We start from the raw sequence: 21804 nt of genomic DNA, 5'->3' as shown, positions 1-21804 counted from the left end.
GCTAATAATGAGTCTCGCATCAAATGCATTAATTCAGGGTGTTAACAGTATCTGTAGACTCAGTTCATCCATTTGAAGTTAAAATTTTCATGAAATCACACCTCGTTTTTATACCATGAATGGTCAGTATTTTTTCGGCAAACACAATTCAATATATTTATATTCTGTAATTTTCTTTTTACATGGTTGTTTTCATTGTTAGTGGCGAGGTCCGCCATTCAGATTGCCTACCTAAGCACAAGAGATTCACAGGAAAAAGATGCATGCATGTAATGCAGTGCAGTTTTATCTCACTGATAACTGCCTCACCATTTACTGTTCATACTCCTGACGCCGTATCAGAGCTGTATTTAAGTTACTGCTAATGCTAACTGAATATTTCCTACTGCTGCTAGTTCACATTAAAAACTGTTGAAACACGGGGTGGCTTTTATTGTGAAAGTTGCAATTGCTATTGATCAATGTAGTTATTCAAACAACATGAGACTGTTTGGCTGCACTGCAAACGGATACAGCAGTAGCTTGCATTTCTAACAAAGAAGCAAGTGTGTCAAGTGTTTGCTGTAAAATATGTTATTCAGTAAAGTTACATCAACCAGGACAAAAGACGTTGAAGTCCAACTGAAATTACATTTGAACATCTCTTTACGTAGTTTAAAATAATGTCTAGATGATAGACAGGTAGAAAAAGGGTCTTTGGGCAGATATCAGAAGTGCTCCTTCTTATCTAAGTTGACTGGAGAGGTACGTCAGTGTCTGTGTTTGACTGACAGCAGCTTGCAGGCTGAGCCCCTTCAGGGGCACAACAAAAACAGTTTGCCCTGTAGCCTACATGTTATGTGTAGACAGCATGTTGTTACATCTTACATCTTTAACATGCTGTTTAATCATAATAATAATAATAATAATCCATTGTATTTATAGAGCACTTTTCATAATACTCAAAGATGTAAAACCATACAGAATAAATTTGCTGCAGCTGAACAGCTAATCAGCTATCTAACCTGCAAACTGATGTTAGCATTGCACTTGAATGTTTTTTTTTATCACTTGTTCAACAAACTAAGATGCAGGACAAGATTTGTGTGTTTATGTTTGTGAGTTGGATGAGAAGGAGACTTGCAGGAAAGTTGATGTATGTTGTTCAAAATCTGTGGCTCTTGTCTTACATAGCAGGCTGCTGTCTGGCTCCCAACTTACCATATTTTGATGCTTGGGCACAAGTCATTACAGTACGCCAGGGGCAGCTGTTTTACTTGTATCTTTTTCAAGAGATTGTCAGTTTTAGGCAACACACTGTTTAATTAGGGTTAGGAAAACATTATGATTGACTAACGTTTTACATGACAAAATAACTCAACAACAACTTTTACTTTCACACCGGACAGAAACACCGGCCTCCTGAGTCAAATACCTGTGCTTGTTGGACCCATCTGGATGGGTCACTTTTAAACTATGCCCATGGCTCCGACCATATAATAATGACACAGATGGTTTACATTGGGGTTTGTTGTCTGCCATATCTGAAGCCACTGACCAAGCAGCATTTTTTGATGCCCTGGGACTGAGACCAAGCTGCTGGCTCATTGTAAAAGTCTGCTCTGCCTAATTTACAACCATAGACTGTATATAAAGATGGACGACGTGCCCCCACTTACCCCTTCTATGCTTAAGTGAGGATAAAATAACGGGATATGGCCGCTGTCATCTTGCACTGGTGAAGTTACTTAGAGTCGTAGTCTGTGCTGTAGCGAGATCCTTGTTTTGGCGGGCAACGTCCCACCAAAACACTAATTCGACCAATCACAAGCAGCCCCATTGAATGCAAGCACATAGATTGGCACATAGAGCTTTCAGTCATGGCAGAAAATCCCCTTTTTGTAGAATTAAATAACTAATTAAAACCAAACTTGTAAAAAAAAACAAAATACAAACAAAAAAAATTCAGAAAGATGAGAACTACCTGCAGTGACAGAAACCATCTTTGGGAAAAATGTATTTGGCGAATACTTTTACTTTTTAGTTTGGCCCATGTCCCATTAACTAACATGGAGGGGCGGGCTTTGTGACCTATACTGCAGATAGACGCCGGGGGCAATCGAGATTGAAATGTCACACTTTGGGGGAACTATCATGTTGTCCATCTTTACAGTCTCCGGTTACGACGTTGATGCTCATGGCTGTATGGACATAAGGTCTCCATCTATGACCTGGTGGTATTTCGTCAAATTATTTAAAAAAATAAGGGGTACAATTTTAACCAGAAAATATGAAGTTCTTCCCTTTGGTTTCCTTTTTTGTCCCCTTAAGAGCACCGGACATGTGATTTAGAGAGGAGATATGTATGCAAGATCAAAATAGTAATTTAATTTCAGTTGGACCTTATGGATTAAAACTTAAGTGGTGTCCTTTGATATTAATACCCAGTCCCTACTGTGTGTGTATGCAGGAGTAAGTGTGAGTGAGTATGTGTGCATTTTGCTGTAGTAGACTATTGAGGCTCAGTTTCACAGATAACCTCCGCTCTGTGAGGACCGAAAGAGCAATCTCAGAGAGGCTGAGATTCTCTGTCTCACATACACACACACACACACACATACACACCACAACACACACACGTACACAAACAGTGGGCACTAGGATAGGGTCGGGGACTTAGAGCAGGAAGCAGAGGCTCATGGAAGACTTCAATGGATGCACACATGAATGTTTTCACTCCCCTCTCATCTGACAACTTTTCTTTCCTCTCTTTATCTGTCCTCACACCCTGCTCCCACCTGCTTGGCTCACAGCACTCCACCCTTCCACTTTCTCTTTCTTTCCACCCCCCTCCCCCCTTCATTTCAGTTGTGCTGCCAACTGCTCAGCCACTCTACTGGCAAAGAGCAGGCTCTAATCCTTCACACGGCCCTCAAAACTCAGCCTGCTGGATGTTACAGCTTTCTGCAGCTTCCCTTTGAGAGAGACAGTGAACGATAGCAGACAGACAGGCGGACACAGACAGACAGACAGAAATGGCAAATGTATACTACTAAGAACACAAAACCCCAGAAGCACAAGAGCAATGCTACAAGACAAAACATTTTGAGTTCACATAGCCCTTACTGTGTGTTTATGAGTGTGTGTGGGTGTGTACTTGAGTTTGTGTGCTCACTCTGATCCCGTTATTTCTCTGAGGGTGATGTTAGAGCGTGAGCATGAAGCACAGAGACCATCTAATGCAATAAGTCAATAATACATCCCATCATTGCACACACACATGCACACACACGCAGCACAAAACAGCCTTCCGGGGTGAAGATGAGCATTTTCTTCTTACTTTTTGAACCAGTTTATGTCTGAATTCTCCTTTACATCGTCCGTACTCACCCTGAACAGTGGGGCTGCAGCGGGACAAAGTTTTGATAGAGATCATGCTCTCATCTCACATCTCTTAAGAGGTGAACATCACATATGTGGAATATTCAAATCAATCAGGAGAGGTGAAGAGTCAAAACTCAACAACTGTTTATGCATCACTTTCAGCGTGACCCCACTTTGAGAGCTCATACACACAAACACACACATACACACTTTCTAGCGTAAAAGCCTTTCTGCAGATGACATTGTGTGGGAGCAGAGGAGAGTGTGGCTGTCAGCAGGATTCCCTCTGCTTGCTTGCCCTTGAATGCCGTTAAAGGGAGCCTGAGAAGAGATGAGCAGGGACTCACTTGATGGTTGTACCATAAAGGACAACACAATCAGTAGATGGGCCATGCTAGAAAAGATTTGTGAGACTTAAGGGGTTTTCATATTAGGGACGATTGATCCGTGCATGAGTTTGATTGCCCCACTCCCCGCTGTTTGTAATAATGTTCCATACCCCAGTACACTCGGGTCATCATATACGAGACATGTAGTTACAGCGTATAAAAGCACACCAATTGCAAGATCCCAAGCCCAATCAATGCAGTTGACCTTCGCATTATGCCTGTTATTGTTTATATTGTAGAGACAATGTCAAGAATGACCCTCTCACCTACCTTCCTCCTTAATTACCCATTTCTTTGCAGTTCAGATAATGTATCATTAAACAAGGATTGGTGTGATATCCTATTAAAATGGGCACACAATTTTTTGTATGATATTCCAGAAATTAGCACCCAGCAATGACATTACGCAACAGCAACACAATGTTTTGGTGCATTACTTTTCTTAGAAAAACATAGTAAACTATTAACACAGTGCATGAGAGCAGCCTAGTTCAGAGCATAAGATTGGCTATCAGCTTGTGTGTTTTGATTCAGTCAATTTTCATATCTGATGTGAACAGTATGCGAGTGACATGAGTCATACTCGAGACCACCTCTTCATGTGGACTCAGGCACGGATCAACAAATCCTGTACAGATACAGTACACAGTGTTCTGCCCAATCAAATGGACTGGACTTTGGGGTCAAGTGTACTCGAATTTGGACCTTGGTCCCTGATGTGAAAGCCTCCTTAGAGGAAAATTCTGGCTTTTTAAAAAAAAAAATCTTATTCTCATTATTGTGGCCACATATATTGGGATAAGCAGCACAAACCTCCTAAAGCTTTACAAATAAACTTGAATTGAACATGAATCAATTCAAGATGCTTGTTTATAATGAAAGTTAACAGAATATAGCTCATGTAGCTAACTGCATGGGGCTCTACTAAGCAATGGTAGTTTGCAAAGTTGGCATGAGTCAGAATGGCCATAATCATGAGAGAAAGACCAAGGTTAAAAAATGCTGGTATTTTCTCTTTACATTAGTCATCCTACAATAGAAAAAGTGCTCAGAGTTTATAAGGACCTTTACTTGAAAGAGAAATTTTTCTTTCAATATATTCTGAGTGAACTGTGTGTGAGGCAGTAGGTAGCTGTACTAAAAGGAGAAAACAATAATTGTCAGACTATAAGTCCATGCTAGAAAAGTCAACATAGTATGATTAAAACTTGAAAACAGTATTTATAATTCTAAACGTATTAGCTACAAATGTCTGCAAAAGAGCCAGAACTTAGTCTTAGTTCTTGTTCATGCTTTACGCTGTGGACAGGGGTGATTTTAACTAAAAATAAAATTAAAAGCAGGATCAGGTGTGAAAAGTGACAGCAAGCGCCTTTTCCAGCCTGCCCAGATTGTGATTAGCAGAGGTCACAAGAGGGCTAAAGACAGATGTTTCATAATTACATGACACACTTTCCATACATTAGAAACACACCACAAGCAAACAGCACACTAAGCATCAATGCACCTGAGGGTCTTTGACCTATATCACATAGGACACACACACACACACACACACACACACACACACACACACATACTTCTACCTTTGTGAGGACCCTTATTAACACATTGCATTTCCTAGCCCCTTACCTAAACCCTAACATAATCCCTATAGTAACCTGAACCCTTAAACCAAGTCTTAACCATAGCAGGCCTTTGAAGGTGAGGATCAGACAAAATGTCCATAGACGTCCTTACTCTGTGAGTTATAATCATTAGTCCTCACTATGTAGCAAGTACAAGACCAACACATTGTACTTCTATCTTTCTGATGACCCTGATTTACATAATACATTGCCTAGCCCTTCGCCCTAAACTAAACCTGATTGTAATCTGAATCTTAAAACCAAGTCTTAACCCTCAACAGGCCTTTTGAGGAAGTCAGGACTGACCAAAGTCGCACTCCTGTTTAGAGTCTCTCATCACTGGCTATATACGCTCCAACAAATACACACAAACACACACGCCTGTACTTCTGTCTTTGTGAGGACCCTAATTTCCATAATGCATTCCCTAGCCCCTTACCCAAATCCTAACATAAACCTAATTACAAACTAAACATTTAAACCAAGTCTGGACCCTCAAACAGGCTTCTACAGAAGTGAAGACTGACCAAAATGTCCTCTCACTTTCCAAAAGTGTCTACACTTTGTGGGTTAAAAGCAAGGTCCTCACTATGTAGGAAGTACAAGATACATACATTCACAGCATGGTAAAAAAAAATCTCTGGCCTATCATCTTGATTGTCGGACTTGCAGTAGCTCTCCTTTTTTGAGTCTCTCATCTTTGGCTTTACACACTCCCACACACATACACACACACACACACACACACAAACACATACATTGAAATCTTATTATTGTATGAATCTACACAGAACTTGCTTCTGTATGACTGGCGGTTCTGGCTATTTAAAAACTGCAGTAACTTATATTAAGTAACATTTTATCTTTTACTATTATTAAAACGATAGACTGATGTTTAACCAACGACTGTGGCTTCACTCTTTCTGAAATGTGTCCTCTTTGGGTCTTTTCTGTGTTCCATGTCCTATATGGTGATGTGGAAAAGGTCCACCTACTACGTCAGCACAATGTGTGGATGGAGAGATGGAGGAGAAGGAGGGCAGAGAGGTGATTGATTTAGCCTCTGCACCAACGCCCTGGCACTCAAAATGGGACGGAGGGATGCTGGGGTGGGAGGGGAGGAAAGGAGAGGCACATAATGCTGCTGCACCTGCAACCTCACTCAGACCTTGTCAACCCTGAACTACACTTCTTCCTCTCTCCCCTTTCTTGTCCAATCGTGTCTTTTTCTGTCTCACTAGCTCTCTAATTCCCATTTTCAATTCTTTCTCCCTCTTCTGTGGCCCCAGTGTTTCTTCACTCTCTTGTTTGCTTTTTTTTCCTACTCTGCCTCCTTATTTGTCTTGTCTTTTGCTCTCCTTACCCTTATCTCCTCTCGTCTTTTTGGCAGGAACACTGGTTTTATTATCCAACCTCACCTCTGCCAGGATGGGTCAGATACTGCAGTGGAGCCGTCTTCACTTGGCACTTAATGTGGAGAGAGAAAACACAGCTGAAGGTGGTAGAAAGAGTGACACACAGGGGGAGAGTTTATCAGTGTGCTGTAGGTGAGAGGGTTCAGCCTGGCAGCCCAGCTAATGGTGGAAAAAATGGTGCAAATTTAAAGTAGGTAAAGTGTGTTTGTGCAGTGTGTGTGTGTGTGTGCTGCAGCTCCACTTGGTGAGTGGTGCGTCACCGTGGCTGTGGGCTTTTTCAGGAGGGATGGTAGACCAGACATGGCATGCCGATGCCAGAATGCCAGTCCTGGTCTCCGCTGCCAGCACCAAGGAGCCTCAATCGATCCTGACAGCTCAGTGTGTCACCAGGTCACACTGACACACTGAGGCAGAAAAACAAGGACAAGGAACCATTTCAATTGGCTGAATGTGCTCTTCTCCGTTTACCATTTGTAACAACAACAAAAAAGAAGAGGAATTTACTAAGGATGCAAAATTATGTAGCCCATTGTTTAAGAAAATCCTGTATTTGGTGTCTTTTTTGTGTCTTTTTTTTTCTACAACAAGCTTTCCTATTCAGACAGAAAATTGAGTGTGGCTGTCCGTCTCAGCTTGCCTGAAAATTCATTTGATGCAGCTCATTCAACCGATTTGGGCTGCAGAAGCATCAACAAAACATGACTCCACAGTTTCACTTGCTAAATTGATGATCACAACTATGAAATATATTTGCAGAAAAATATCACCTTTAACTATTATGTTCTTCAATATGGACCCAGTCTGAGGTTGAAAAATATGATGAGGAAGTTGCAGATAGCCAAAATATAAACTTGAGAACAAAAAACTGATTTTATCAATACATTTAACATCACATTGTGCAGCATATTTTCTCATATGAAACTAACCAAGTCATTGTAACAGAAGTAGGTTTCAGTTGGATCACACAAGGATGCCTGAACAGTTCTGACAGTTCAGTTCATCAGTAAAAATAGTTTGTAAATGTTAAAGTATTATGCAATCCTATAACTGTCAACTATAGTAAGAAATATATGTAAACAGGCCACTAAATTTCATAAGATTTTTTAAAAAAGTATTTAACTTCCTATATTAATATTATTATTATTATTATTATTATTTATTATTATTATTATTATTATTATTACATTGTTTTCTTGGGCTTTTTGCCTTTATTTGGCAGGACAGCTTAAAAGAAAGGTGTGAAGGGGATGACATGCAGCAAAGGACCGAGGCTGGAATCGAACAGGCAGCCACTGCAGCGATGACGCAGCTTCTGTAGATGTGGTGCCATAGACCAACTGCTAATCCCAGCAGCTTTGTTATTAAACTATTAGAGCAAGGGAATAGTATAAAGAGCGCAAAAGTTCACTTATAGCATGCGGTGGAGGTGGTTTGGTCCAACAAGCACAGGACTTTGACAGAGGAGGCCGCTGTTTGTGTCTCGTGTAAAACTAAGAGTTGAGTTATATGGTCACGTCAGTTGTTGATGTAAGCTGTGTTGATGTCAGTCAGATTCTTTTCGTAACCCTAACCAAGTAGTTTTGTTTCCCAAACCCAACCATGACCCATTTTTGTCCAGTGAGTTGACTCATGTGACAAGATGGGGTTACTGCTGACCCCTTCTGCAGTAAGATACAATGCAAAGGACAGCCCCGGGGTCACTACAGGGCTTCTGTCCAATTGTCAACATATTACATGCTGAGATCACATTGGATTAGGTCAAGCTCTGAAAACACTTCTCATAGCACAATTCAGTAGCATCTTTTGTTAGGTACTTCATGTCTGTAAATGCCAGTGTATTGCAAACTTTATAGTCCCAGTTTGTAACACAGGGTTTATGTTAGAGATAACCATGGTGTCATCATCATTGTTTCATTCAAATGTCTGAAAGCTGCCACCAGAGCAGCTTATTATGCAGCAGTGCTCTGGTAAACTGATATTGACCTGTACAATTGAAGCCTACATGGAAATGCAACTCCATGTACTGAACATGAAAGAGCAAAAACAATAAAGGCATGAGGACATGAGTTTATATAAAAATATGTAAATTAATGAATAAGATATAATACAATAGAACTAATAAGAAATAACAGTTAGATTGCAAGTTGAAAACTAGATGAAAGCCATGCTAAAAATGTGTGTTTTAAGCTTTTTTTAATCTTTATTTCTGCTTCTCTGTCAATAACAACAAAACAAAAACTTTATGCAAATAATTTCACCTCATCACTGAAGTCACCGAACAGTGACAGACAAAAACTGCAGTCTCACAGGATGCACTGACAAGTGAATCATGATGAAAAAAGACACAGTACTGTTTGTGCCCGGAGCTTAACTTAAAATGATGGACAAATGTCCCCAGCAGACGTTTGGCTTTCTGACCTCGACCTGCTGACCTGCTGACTAGCCGTCTGACGGCAAATCTCCCTCCAGGGCTGAACCTTTGAACTTGTAGAGAAACCGGAGGTCGGCAGGACTGGCGTTCTGCCTGTGAGTTTATTTAGAATAAAACAGGATTCCCACACCACCACCAGGAGGGTGACAGCAAGAGGAACAGAGAAACAAACTGATGTGAAGGAAACAAAGAAATCAGATTTGACGCAGATAAAACTGTGCCACAGTGATCGTCACCCTCCATTCAAGCATCAGGCTGAGCTCAGATCTGACAACAGGAACATTTTTCAGCAGATTTGTTTTCTAGATCTGATTCTCTAACTCTGAACCCAAAGAGCTCAGTGCTCGCTTCTCTTTAAGATTCAGCAGGTTGTCAAAGGACGAGCGCGTATCTGTGCTGAGCGGCATGAGAAGGTGAACCAGCCGCAGATTAAACCTCAGAATAGCAGCTCAGTGCTCCTGTAATAGAGCTCCTCTTCCTCTGAGAGTAATAGCTCATTACCACAGGACTGCCCCAAAGGACCCCCCCCCCCAACACGACCTCGCCCCTGAGATGGAGCCCCCACATTGTGAGGCATATCTACATAAGTACATCCCCTCCACATAAACTGTTAACCTTTGTAATCTCAAAGTAACTCCAGTATCTCCTGCTTTTGTTTTACCCTCATCTTCACCGTCGCAGTTGCCACCCTTATGTCAGACATTACACTCATCTGTCTTCTAACTGCACCACACACACGCACATGCACAAGCACATGCACTCACACACTCATCCAACGCCTCTGTTCCCCTCTGTCCCCTCGCAGGGTGGCTCTTGTCGACACCTTTCCTGATTTGGACGTTTTTGATGAGAATTCCCCACTTCAATCTCTGCTGTTTCCCTACTTAACCCTCCCAGGGGCTTCCCAGATCTGCTCTGACTGACACACACACACTCGCACTGACACACACGCAGACAAAAACACACAAAAACGACATGATTATGCTGGCTGCCATGCACACACCGCCACATGAGCGTGCACGTGCACACGCTGGCTTCATCGTCGCCTTAATGAGGTCTCATCATGTCTTTTACTTTCTCTCCTCCTCTCTGCTCTCCCTTTTTCTCTTAGTCAAGTGTCATAATTTTCATTCTGCTGCTGCACTGAGGTGTCAAATTAAAACATTAGCTGAGACAAGTAATTGAACTCCTTTTTGGAATGTAGATCAACATAATAAACTATTTTCTGAGTCCTGTTTTGACAGTCGCTGAGACGCTTCAAAGACACACACAAACAGACTGAAGTCATCAATAAGTAGGTCTCTATAGGAATACAAAGTGTGTTATTTTCTGGTGAAAGGTTATGAGAGAGTGAGGAGAAAGAGTCCCACAGTGGAGGAGAAGTCCTGGATGCAGCTACAATATGGAATCTCATATCTCATATCATGAAGAACAAGGCTGGATGTGGAGTGACTCTTCATAAAGAGAGGTACTGTATAACCATCAAAGGTCATCTGATTTTGCACACTGTGCAATGTAAAATTGTGGTCATCAGTTTATCCCTTTTCCAGTTCTGCACGGTTCGTGAACTGGTTCTGTTCAAAATCTTGTACACCAGGCTCCATTTTCACAAGTTTGTAGTGGAACCACTGTAATCAAGGATGCAGCATTGACAGAGGCTGTTTCACAAAGATCAAGAGAAGTAAACAGTAGTAGCAAGATGGCAGATCGCATTAATAACCCGTGAGCTTTTGTTCTGTTATTACAGATATTTGTTTTTATCCAAAAAACAAGCATGAACAAACTAGAAATGAATAGCAGATGTAGAAAGCTAGTGCAAGACTTTCCAAACTGTAGAATATGACACTGGTCAGGATTCACATTTCATGTCAAGGAAAACTTTGGTTCCTGTTAAATACAAAGTTTTGGATTCTTAACCAATTTATCTTGGGTCAAAATGTTCTGAACAGTCCAAAATTAGAAGTAAAAACTGGAGCAGAACCAGTTCCATGCTGGTGGAAAAGGGATATCATTGAATCGAGGGTTTGGGAACGAGCTGCAGTGCCAACATGTAAGGGGTTGGTCACTGTCAGTTGCAGGGTAGACTAGCTATATACATATAGCTCAGCAACGTTTTCACATACAACAGTTCGTAAGTGATCCTTCAGAAATTTTGATTTAATTTGATTTATCTCAGTCATGTAAAAAAAAAAGATAGAAATTGTTATACAAACAAGCAGGCGGACAAAAAAATATGTACAGACAAAGAAAAACATAACGTAAAAGAAATGGTCAAACACATGATGAGGTTTACAAAATCAAAAAGGAGTGAGAAAAAGAACAAACTTATTTAATTCCACCCCCTCTCCATTAGTCATTGACTTTTAATTGACCAGTGGCCGGGGAGAGGGAAGTCTGGGCTTCCCTGCTTACGCTGCCGCCCCCACGACCCGACTCCGGATAAGCGGAAGAAAATGGATGGATGGACGGAGCTCTCTAATTTATTTAAACCTATGCTCTAATTCACTAAGCATATATGCATACACCCACATACCCATAACAAACATCTACAAGTGAAGTAAGTTAAGTTAGTAAAGTTGCTGGGGTTTGGGTTTTGGAAAAGAAACATGGTGAGAATGTATCTTAAAATGACTAAAAGTCTGCGTGATTCTGAACACCGCTCTCTCGGGGAACATCCTTCAACATCGCTTCAACCTGGCTCCCAATTGGGAATGCTTGGAAACGCTTCCTTCTTTGTCCTGTAAAGAGAACAGCCTGAGTTCAATAATCAATCACAAATGGAAATGGTTAAATTATTGGTCTGACGTTTGTGGAAAATATTCACTTAATTAATATGAGTTGGACTGATACTTTTACATTAATATGAAGCTACAGCCAGCTGGTTAGATTAGTTTAGCATGAAGAGTAAAAACGGGGAAGTCTGGCTCTGTCAATGGGAGGTGTAACTGCCCGAAATTTTTGCTTGTTGCCTGGTAACCTGTCCCAACCAAAAGTCTGGCACATAACCCTAAATGACAAATTGTAGTTTTTACACTTAGGATTTGTATGGATTTAAACAAACTAAACATAATTTTATTAATTTGAGAGGTTTAGAGGTGCTTGTAGACATTTTTTTTAACCTGTGAACAAAGCAAGGCTTGCTGTTTCCCTGTTTCCACTCTTTGTGCTAACCAGCTGCTTGTTCCAACTTTACACTACAGCAAGAAAGTACATAAGATCATCTGTCAAAATATCAAACTATTCCTTGACAATTCAAGTTGGTTCATCTCTTCAAGATATGGAAATGTGCTTCTGAAATGTATAGTTATTGAGTAGAGCGTTCAGAAACGGAGGAAAGTTGGACCAGGATGGAATAAGCTTAACTGAAGAGCAGAAGGTCCCGTGACTCAAATGTGTCCTCCTCTATGAACAGAAACAACCAGCGAGGGTCACCTGTTCAGCATTCACGGTTACCTCACATTTTTGTCGAAACACAAATAAAGGATAGATTCTCACGTGCCCTTTCCTCAAAAACTGCTGGCTCAGCACTCTGCGAGGCTGTTATAGTAGCCGTGTTTGTGTGACGGATGGCTTCTTGATCCTATTTTCAGTTAGAGGTGTAGTCTGACTCCTCTCAGGAGACACTGATTATGGCCGAGCAGAAACCCACTAAGAGAAAACGCATACCACTGCTGAAGCTCCGCACAGTCGAGCAGGTCCAGCTGACGGCTTCGAAATGGACAAAACAGTTAGAGGCGTGTGCACAAAACAAATGAATAACTTTAGCAACACTCCCTTAATGTGAAGTTTCCTCTCTCTCTGTCTCAGGAGGACACCAGCACAAACTCGGTAGCTCAAAGTACTCGGCAACTCCTCGTCTGTCCAAATCTGTGGTGGGCTGATGAGTCTGGCTGTGATCTTTATTGCCTCCCAAGAGAAGGGTAGATTACTCTGTCTCTCACAGCTATCTACCTTGTACTTTCCTATCTTTAACAACCTCCCCAAAGAGATTCTTATACTCTCACAAACCAGCATGCTGACGTAAACCCTCTGCTGTGGCTTCAAATGAAATAGAAAGCTACCATCTCACTATTTGGCTCATTTTTGGGGCCAAATCAGTTAAACTACTTGATATTAATTTGCGACATGAGTCGCCTTCAATGAACTGTCTTTAACGGGTCCAAGAGAGGAGGGCCAAGAGAGAGAAAGAATACAAAAAAGCAGGGTCAGATATCATGCTGGAGGCTGCAGCTAAAAACTGACATTTTCGGATCAATACATGAGAGAGCAGAATAAAAGACGGGAAGACAGAGAGAGGAGAGGAAGAGATATGATTCTGTTTCCTCTCCTCCACACAGGCCTCCCTCTTTCATCGAGACGCTTCGCTATCGATCTGACATTAGTGTGTGTGTGTGTGTGTGTGTGAAGGCGAACAGATGCTTGTAGCTCATGACAGGCCCGATGCAGCGTGTGTGCAGCACACGCGTTAATGAAAACCCCTCGCAGCCCCATCAGCAGGTAAGAAGTCTTCTGATGAAAATTAAGAGAGACTTGATTAAATGGTCTCCCTCATGTTAGGGTAAATAAATATGGCTCCCTTACTGCACTCTTTGCTCACTGGGTTCCCATTACCTCGGCCGGTAACTATTTCAAATACTTGGACTATTGCTGTAGACAGAAAACATCCTACGATCAGTCTTTCTACTTTATAACTTGCATTAAGATGCATTTTGGATGCTCTGATTGCAAATCTATGATGCTTCACCTCATGGAGGTACGACTGTAAATGCAGCTGAAATGCCGCAAATATTGAGGCTTTTTGTAAAAAGGGGTTTTGGATATCCCGTCACATGCAACAGGCGTAAAGTTAATTGAATGCCCCAAACTATGTATTTTTTGGTATTTTTCCTGTAAATTGTAAACTGAACAAGGCAGATAAGAAAATAACTGTCTACTGTTTTCTACAAGCAAAACACACACGGCCAAAAATCCTGGAAATCTCCTACCAGATCGAGCGTATAATCCTGGCTTGCAGGTGAATTTTGAAAATGGGCATATTTCCCCTTCAATACCAGGTGTAACTGTAAGGTTAAATTATATCTAGATATAATATGGACACACGACGCAAGGTGTAGAGTTTTTATCATCTGGCCACTCGAGGAGCTACCCAATTATGATTTCCTTTCTGCCGAATTTGAACTCTTTAATGAGTCAGTTAAATTTTCATTCATAAGTGCAATGTAGTCTTAAACCCGAGAGGCAGTAATGTGCTAGAGTAGACTGACGAATTTTACACGCAAAGAAATTAATACAACTGTTAAAAAATGTAATTTTGATGAAATACTTGGGCCTCTTTAATTTTTTTATCTATATAAATGACTTTGCATGGATGCCTGAAATTGCATTTCCCATCCTCTTGTTTGATTTTGAATAGACAGTAAAATTTAGAGGATAGGTTTTTTACTATAAGCCCCTTTGGGTTTCTTAACCTCTCCTGCATAACTCGTGTTACGTTTGTTATAATCTTCTTGTTTTTACCAAATCTTATGTGCTAATACAATGTTTTAAAAGTATAGGAAGCTTTATTTGATATTGGTGTAGTTGCTCTATGGTCTATGTAATTTATTTTTGTTTATTTTTAAATATAAACAGGAATGTAAGACACTACAATGTTATTAATTAAAGTAGGTATGGGTTGTGGAGATAAAAATGGTAAATTAAAGCTTATGCCAATGCTTGTGCCTGCAGTAGCGCTCTTACTTCTTGGCATGAAAGAGAGAATTTGTCTGTATTTCATCCAAAGAATAACACTGGGGTCCACTTTATCTGTACAGCAACAAACAAACAAAAAAAAATTCATTCCATGTTCTGTGACTTATCACCAGTTTGAAACAACAATTTATGGGAGCCTGCCTCAGTATTCCCTCCATGGGGTTCAAGATGTAGCCTACACGTGTTAAAGGATAATGAGAAAGACCTCCACACCGATGAAGACCTGAAGGATTACTCACCCCCAACCTGATTATTTAATTTGAGACTGCACACAGCCTTGACATATGGAGTTCCCTGTAATGTATTCCCACCTGTCCGTCCCCTTGTTAATCTTCTTAATTCCAAATTAAAAGTGGGAAACTGATCTTCCTCTGACTGGAGCCGGCCCTCTTGGTTTAGAAATATCTTAATATGCTCTAAAAAAAAAAAAAAAAAAAACCTTTACCACCATTTCATAAAGTACATATTTTAACACTAAATATATCTCATGTCAGCTCTCAGATTAAACATTTCTGTTCAATGTAACATCTGCTCCTCTGCTGTAATTGTTCACAAAAAATAAATAACCAGAATGAGACATTCAACAACAAGTGCTTTCAAGGAAACTTGTTTTACTCTTAGAAGCTATTTTTACTCCACGATGATTATGCAGACATTTTTCAGCTCTCCTTGAAAAAATGAAAACCACACATTAGTGATATATGCAAAAACCCTTTGCTATTATCTTTCATCTACCTTCCAGCTGATGCATATAAATAGCGTCTGTGTCAGAAGAATTCCTCTCTGAGGTCTCTTACAAGATGGGATATTAAGCTATCAGGTAAAAAAAAAAAACTGAGTCATTAATCTGCAGTCACTCTTTGAGCATGGCTCGTTGGCCTGTTACAAAAAGAAGATGAGTTCTTTTCTGTCACTCTGAACGATAAGAGAGAGATAACTCGTGACTGTAGGCAAAAGTGCTGATGGATTTAGCGCAGTGAGAGCCATCACAGGGGAGAGCATTTGCATGCTGCAGTGAATTGCCTTGTAAGTAGAAACGAGTCATATATCCTCCACACACACACACACACACAAAGACACACACACAGACACACACACAGACACACACACACACACACACACACACACACACACACACAGACACACACATTGTCACTCGCTGACAGGTTACAGGCAGCAAAAGAAATCAGTCCAAAAAAATGTCAAGTTAGATTTTTGTCATAAAATCAGAGGGACAAAAACATAAATATTCCCCTTTTTAAACTGCCTACATAAACATTTATGAAAAAGTCCCACTAAAGTCTCTTGACTGGCACTGTTCCATTTTGATTGTACTGACACTAAAGGCAGTTACCTTTATCATATTGCCCTCCTCTTCATGGATTAAAAATGTCAATAAAAGAATTTAATTCCTTTTGCTTCATAATTTTGTGTTATTTTATATCACTTCATGTCTTTTAGTAGGTTTTTTTGTTGTATTTCATTGAGAAAAAGCATTTTTTTACATAAAGGAATATAGCAACAATATAATTAAATAATCAAGTATGACAATATAAACTTTAAAACCACAACTATGTAATTAAAAAAAGTGGATGAAGCCACCACATTTAAAAGTGAAGCCAAAGTCTGCATTTGTCATAATGACCAGCAGGGGGCGACTCTAAGTCTATGAAAAATGAACCATTTCTCCTTTGATTTATTACCTCAGTAATCACTTTCTAAAGTGTTGATGGTCACAATCACGCCTGCAAGTTGTGCACAAACTGAAATTCTAACCATTCTATTTTTCAGCCGAAAAATATTTTTTTCCATTGACTTACAAAAGAAACAACTGTTAATAAGTTTTTTGTTTTTTTTTTTAGTGTCACAACCCCCCACAAAATGAATAATTTCCAATCATAAAAACGTCTAGATGAATCAAAGGATTATATCATTTTATCTTCATTCAAGTTAGCAGAGCGCTGAACTGTAAGTAGGTGGCTCAGCAGGCGTGAGTCTCGAGTACACCTGCTCAGCCTGTTCTCACTCCAAACTCGTCAAATAGGTTGTTTTTTTATTTCATGCTTCGTTCTGCAGGTCAATCTCCTTGTGTCATGTCTTTTGTTACTTCCTTTTGTCTGTTTCCCGCCTGTTTTCTGACACACCTGCCTTCCATCAGTCTCGTGAGTTTCCCAGCACACCTGTCATGTATTAGTCTCGTTTGCTCCACCCTTGTGTTCCCTACCACACCCTCACTGTCAGCCAGTCCTTGTGTTTCCACTCCAGCTGTGTCTTGTTCTCGTGATTGGTTGTCTGTGTATATATACCTGTCTTTCCTTTTGTCATTTTGTCTGTTTTCATGCTGTCATTTCCCTGCCTGTGTTGGTCTCTTGTGCTGCAATGCTTCTCTGTGTTTGTCATAACGTCCTGGTTTGCTGTTATTTTAGTTTGGTTCTTCTTTCTTTTGAACTCTGAGGTAAATCTGCCTCTATCTTCAGTTTTGTTTCTGTTTGGAGGTGTTTTACCAGCTACGTAAAAGCTCACTTTTTGTGGCCTTCAGGGTATGACGCGTTGCTCTTTGGAAATGAGCAGTGCACCATCTCCAACACTGTATCCAGTTCTCATTATTTATCCATGGTCTCTATCACCAGTTTCAAGTCTTCTTCATTACAGAACTGAGTTTATTTGTAAACTTGTAGACAATAACGCAGGGTCTGCTGTAGGGTGAGGATACCTTGCAGTACATAAAGTGTCACAATCAGATTCACCCCTCGTATATTGTCACTTCTTGCTCCAAAAAGCCAAGACTGCAATGACAAATATGCCAAATTTGATGCTTTAAAACTTTCTTTTCTTTATATAAGTCATCCTGAGGGTAACATTAATGGCCCAACCACATTTCATGATAATCACTGTGATAGATGTTGTGGTGTTGAAAACAGAGATGGGGTAACAAAAAATGGAAAAAAAAATTTATCCAATGAAGACAAATTTACTTATTCATTTTATTTAAAAGGAACCGTTTACATTTACTATTTGATGCACCGTACCAGATTATAGCTTAGAGCTCATTTGTATCTGCAAAGATAATCAGACGTTATTGCACTGCAAAAACTGAAGTCTAAATATGATAAAAAATCTCAAATCAAGGCAATATGTGTTTATTCTTAGGGGGCAATTTTATGATTTGTTTTAAGCTGTTTTGTCCTTTTGCAGCATTTTTGTGGAGTGTTGTTGTGCCAGTTTTAAACATATAACGTTATTTTAAGACAAAGGCACTAGCATTTGCTATTTTTTTTTTTTTATATTGAGAAATTAACTCTTAAATCTCATATCTAGACAGATGTGCTTGCTTTTAATGTGACCGCACTAGTTTTCAGACATCTGTGTGTCTTTGAGACAATATATTTTTACCTGCTACAAAAAATCTTGTCAAGAGAAATTTTCCTGTTCTGTTGACAGATAATGGGCAGATAATGCTCCATCGAGGGCCTGATTCAGTGCATTTAAATTGGTGATGGAAATGTGGCATGGTTTGACTCAACGCAGCCAACAGTGCCAATGAAAAATCTCTATTGGATACCATAAAACAATTTAAAAAAACAATTTGGGGTTATTAAATTATCAATTAAACCATCAACACAAGCTTTGAGCTCACACCGACTAAATCAGTGTATTTCCAGCACGTGTCTGTGTCTCTTTAAAGCTGCTGTGACGCCTGTAACGATCATATCAAAGCCATCTGTAATTTAAATGCTCACTCTGGTAACTATTTTGTGAGGCCTGCCAGCTAAATGTAGGAGTAGGGCAGAGTGGTTCCTTTGTGTTGTGTCGGATTCAAGTGCTCTCAGAAGTGCGCTCCAGCTGCGATCAGCACTGGCGCTCTATTTATAAAAAGTGCATTGAGGCGTAGGAGGAGAGCATTATGTTGTGTCAATATTTCAGATGGCATAAACCACACCGATGTGTTACTCAAGGAAGTGAGTAGAGAGGAGATGTCTGTGTGCGCAGTTACACACAAAGACACACACACACACACACACACACACACACACACACACACACAGTGGCCTGGCCTATAATAGTACCTATTTAAAATGCTAATTTCCTCTCTCCCGCAGGTGCCTAGCTGTGTTTGAAACTAAATTGCTCGTCATAGCAGGTCAATCTGAGCCTAATGAATTCATCTGTTCTCCCATTACACTTATCGATGCTGATTGGCAGACGACAGGTGCGCTGAGTACCTGAGGGTTTGAAAGCAAGGCCTCTTCTTTGCTTTCTCAGGTTGATTTCCACATCAGCCTGTTAATATTTTAGTATTTGGCTTGGGTGAGCCTTTGACCTTTGACCAGCTCCATTACAAGGGATATCTTACTGACACTAAACTTCCCATCAGGCTAAATCGCCTCTCACCAGTCGTACACGTCTGACTTTAAGGTCAAGCACTGAGCAGGAGCAGCACTTAGCTCATTTCAGGGGGATTTATAACATACCTTACTGTGCATGTGCATGAAATATTGACTTAATAAAATTGGAGAGCAGACGTACAATGTGGAGAAAATGCAGCTCTCAGAATGGAGATGATTTACATAAAATATATCAACATGCATGGAAACACATATACAAAGTGCCTATAGAGAGTATTTATGTTTGGGTTTTTTTTAAAAGCCTGCAGCGATTTGCAATAATGCAATGGTCTGGATGTAAAACATGGGATGCATAATGGTGTGGGTGGATGGCAGACACAGAAACACACGTATAGAATACAGCTTGTAGCTTTAGGCCAACAATTCTTAACCCTGAATCCCAAGGTCCTCTTTGGTTTCTCATGTTCAACAGTGGAGACCAGTCTGTAATGTTTCACTGCATTTAAACTCAATAATGTTCACTATAGTTCATACTGTATCTGTGTGGCACACTTTAACCCCTTGAAACCTGGAGCAATATCAGTTTTCTTTTGTTGTGTTTAGACACCTTTCACAAACTGTTTGACCCTTTGAGACCCAAACAAATTGGTTCGATGTCTTTTGAAAACATGAGGAAAAGACAATGACCAAGTGGACAAGAAATGTCCCACAAACTGCAAGAAGTTAGTAACAGGTGATAAGAAATTTACCTGAAAATTACTTTTAAAAAAAGAAAGGATTATTAGGCTTATTAGAAAATTGTCAAAAAAGTTTAAAAAAAAAACAAACAATATTATTAACTGAAAAAAAGTTATATTTGATATTATTATAAAGAATGTATGTATAATAAAATGATTAAAACAGATACATTTTTATTAGCACTTATTTCCAGTCATTCTCATGTTCATTTTTTACTTTTTTAAAAATTATTTTAGTTGATTTTCATGTAACTTTTTAAAAATATTTTTTGGCTAACATTTAGGCCAAGTCTTGATAAGCTGCTCACCGCCTTCTCCCCATATCTTTTAACGAAAGCACGGGGTTCCAACCAATGAATTACCAATGAATTTTCACAAGTTTTCCACAATATTTTAACCCTTTCCCATAACTTTATTTACGCAGTTCAAAATGGATACGCCCAATGAAGCCATGGGCCTGCTATGAGACAGTGGGCCCCTGGGCACAGATATACAAAAGGCCCCACTGCCTCTGCCACACAGGAGAAAGAAACATAGACTTTGTGGTGGTTTTGCGTCTTTTTGTTATTGTATTGCGTGTCTTTATTGTCGTTATGCATCTTTTTCGGTCATTTTGTTCCTCTTTGTGGCTGCTTTGCATGTTTTCGTGGTCATTTTGAGCCTCTACCTGGTTGGTACCAAGCGGCAACCTCTAAGGCCGATACCGATGACATGCCAATATTATCATGCATCCCCAGTGGAAACACTGGAAGTGGTAAAGGTATATTATTACCACTACATGGTGAAACAAGACAAATGTCTTCCCTGCCTATTTACTGCCTGTTATCACTCGTTGTGGAGTCCACACACTCACACAGAGAGTGCCTCACACCCCACAGAGAGTAATCGCTGGTAATGATAACTGAGTGAGCATAATTTTCCTCCACAGCCCGGCAACACGACACAACAACCCGGCCTCTCTAGGGGGCTGGAGAAACATGAAGAGGAGGAGTGAAAAGGCATGGAGGAGGCAAACAACAAGGGGTGGAGGTAAGAGGCCACAGGGGAATGTCTATAGCAGGAAAAAAAAAACGTCAGTACGTGACCAAACATTCTCCACAAGGATCTTCGCCATCATCGCGAGCGCGTGTGGCAGAGCAGAAAACTGGAGTAAAGAAAAAGAAGAAGAAAAAAAAGAGGTGGATGGTGTTTTTTCTGGGCAGAGCTGAAATAGTCAGGAGTTAATCTGGAGTAAGTGGCAGATTTAGAGTTCCTCGGCAGCTGTGATGTAATGCACACAGTAGCTATAAATTAGCTCATAGCACCATGTGAGCTTTTACCACAGCAGCCCACCAGGCATGCAGAGAGATGGAGCTAATTGCGGTGGTTAGTATGATGCAGGACAAAGCGAGAAAGCCCCTCCTCTGTCTAAAGTGGCTTTAAGTGTTTTCTTCACTATAGACAATAAATTAACCGTTTCATTCAGTTCACCTGCATGTGAAGCTTCACTCTTCTCATGCATGTACGTGTGGTGCAGTTTTTCCACAATTATCTACAGAGGATTCTTATTTCTCTGATTTCTCAGTTGGATGTCTATGATAACAAGTTGTATCTCCTGAAAATAAGTAATTACCACAGACTGTATAAAAAGAAACGTATAAATACTGTGACGTCATCCACTGGTTTGTGGACCGCCATTTTAAAGCCTTGAGTATGGCATTTTAGTCTTTGTCATTTTGAATTTTTGGAGCCAAGTGACCATATT

The sequence above is a fragment of the Plectropomus leopardus genome, chromosome 3 (genome assembly GCF_008729295.1).
Source record: "Plectropomus leopardus isolate mb chromosome 3, YSFRI_Pleo_2.0, whole genome shotgun sequence".
NCBI lineage: Eukaryota > Metazoa > Chordata > Actinopteri > Perciformes > Serranidae > Plectropomus > Plectropomus leopardus.
Note: the sequence above shows the minus strand (reverse complement) of the source record.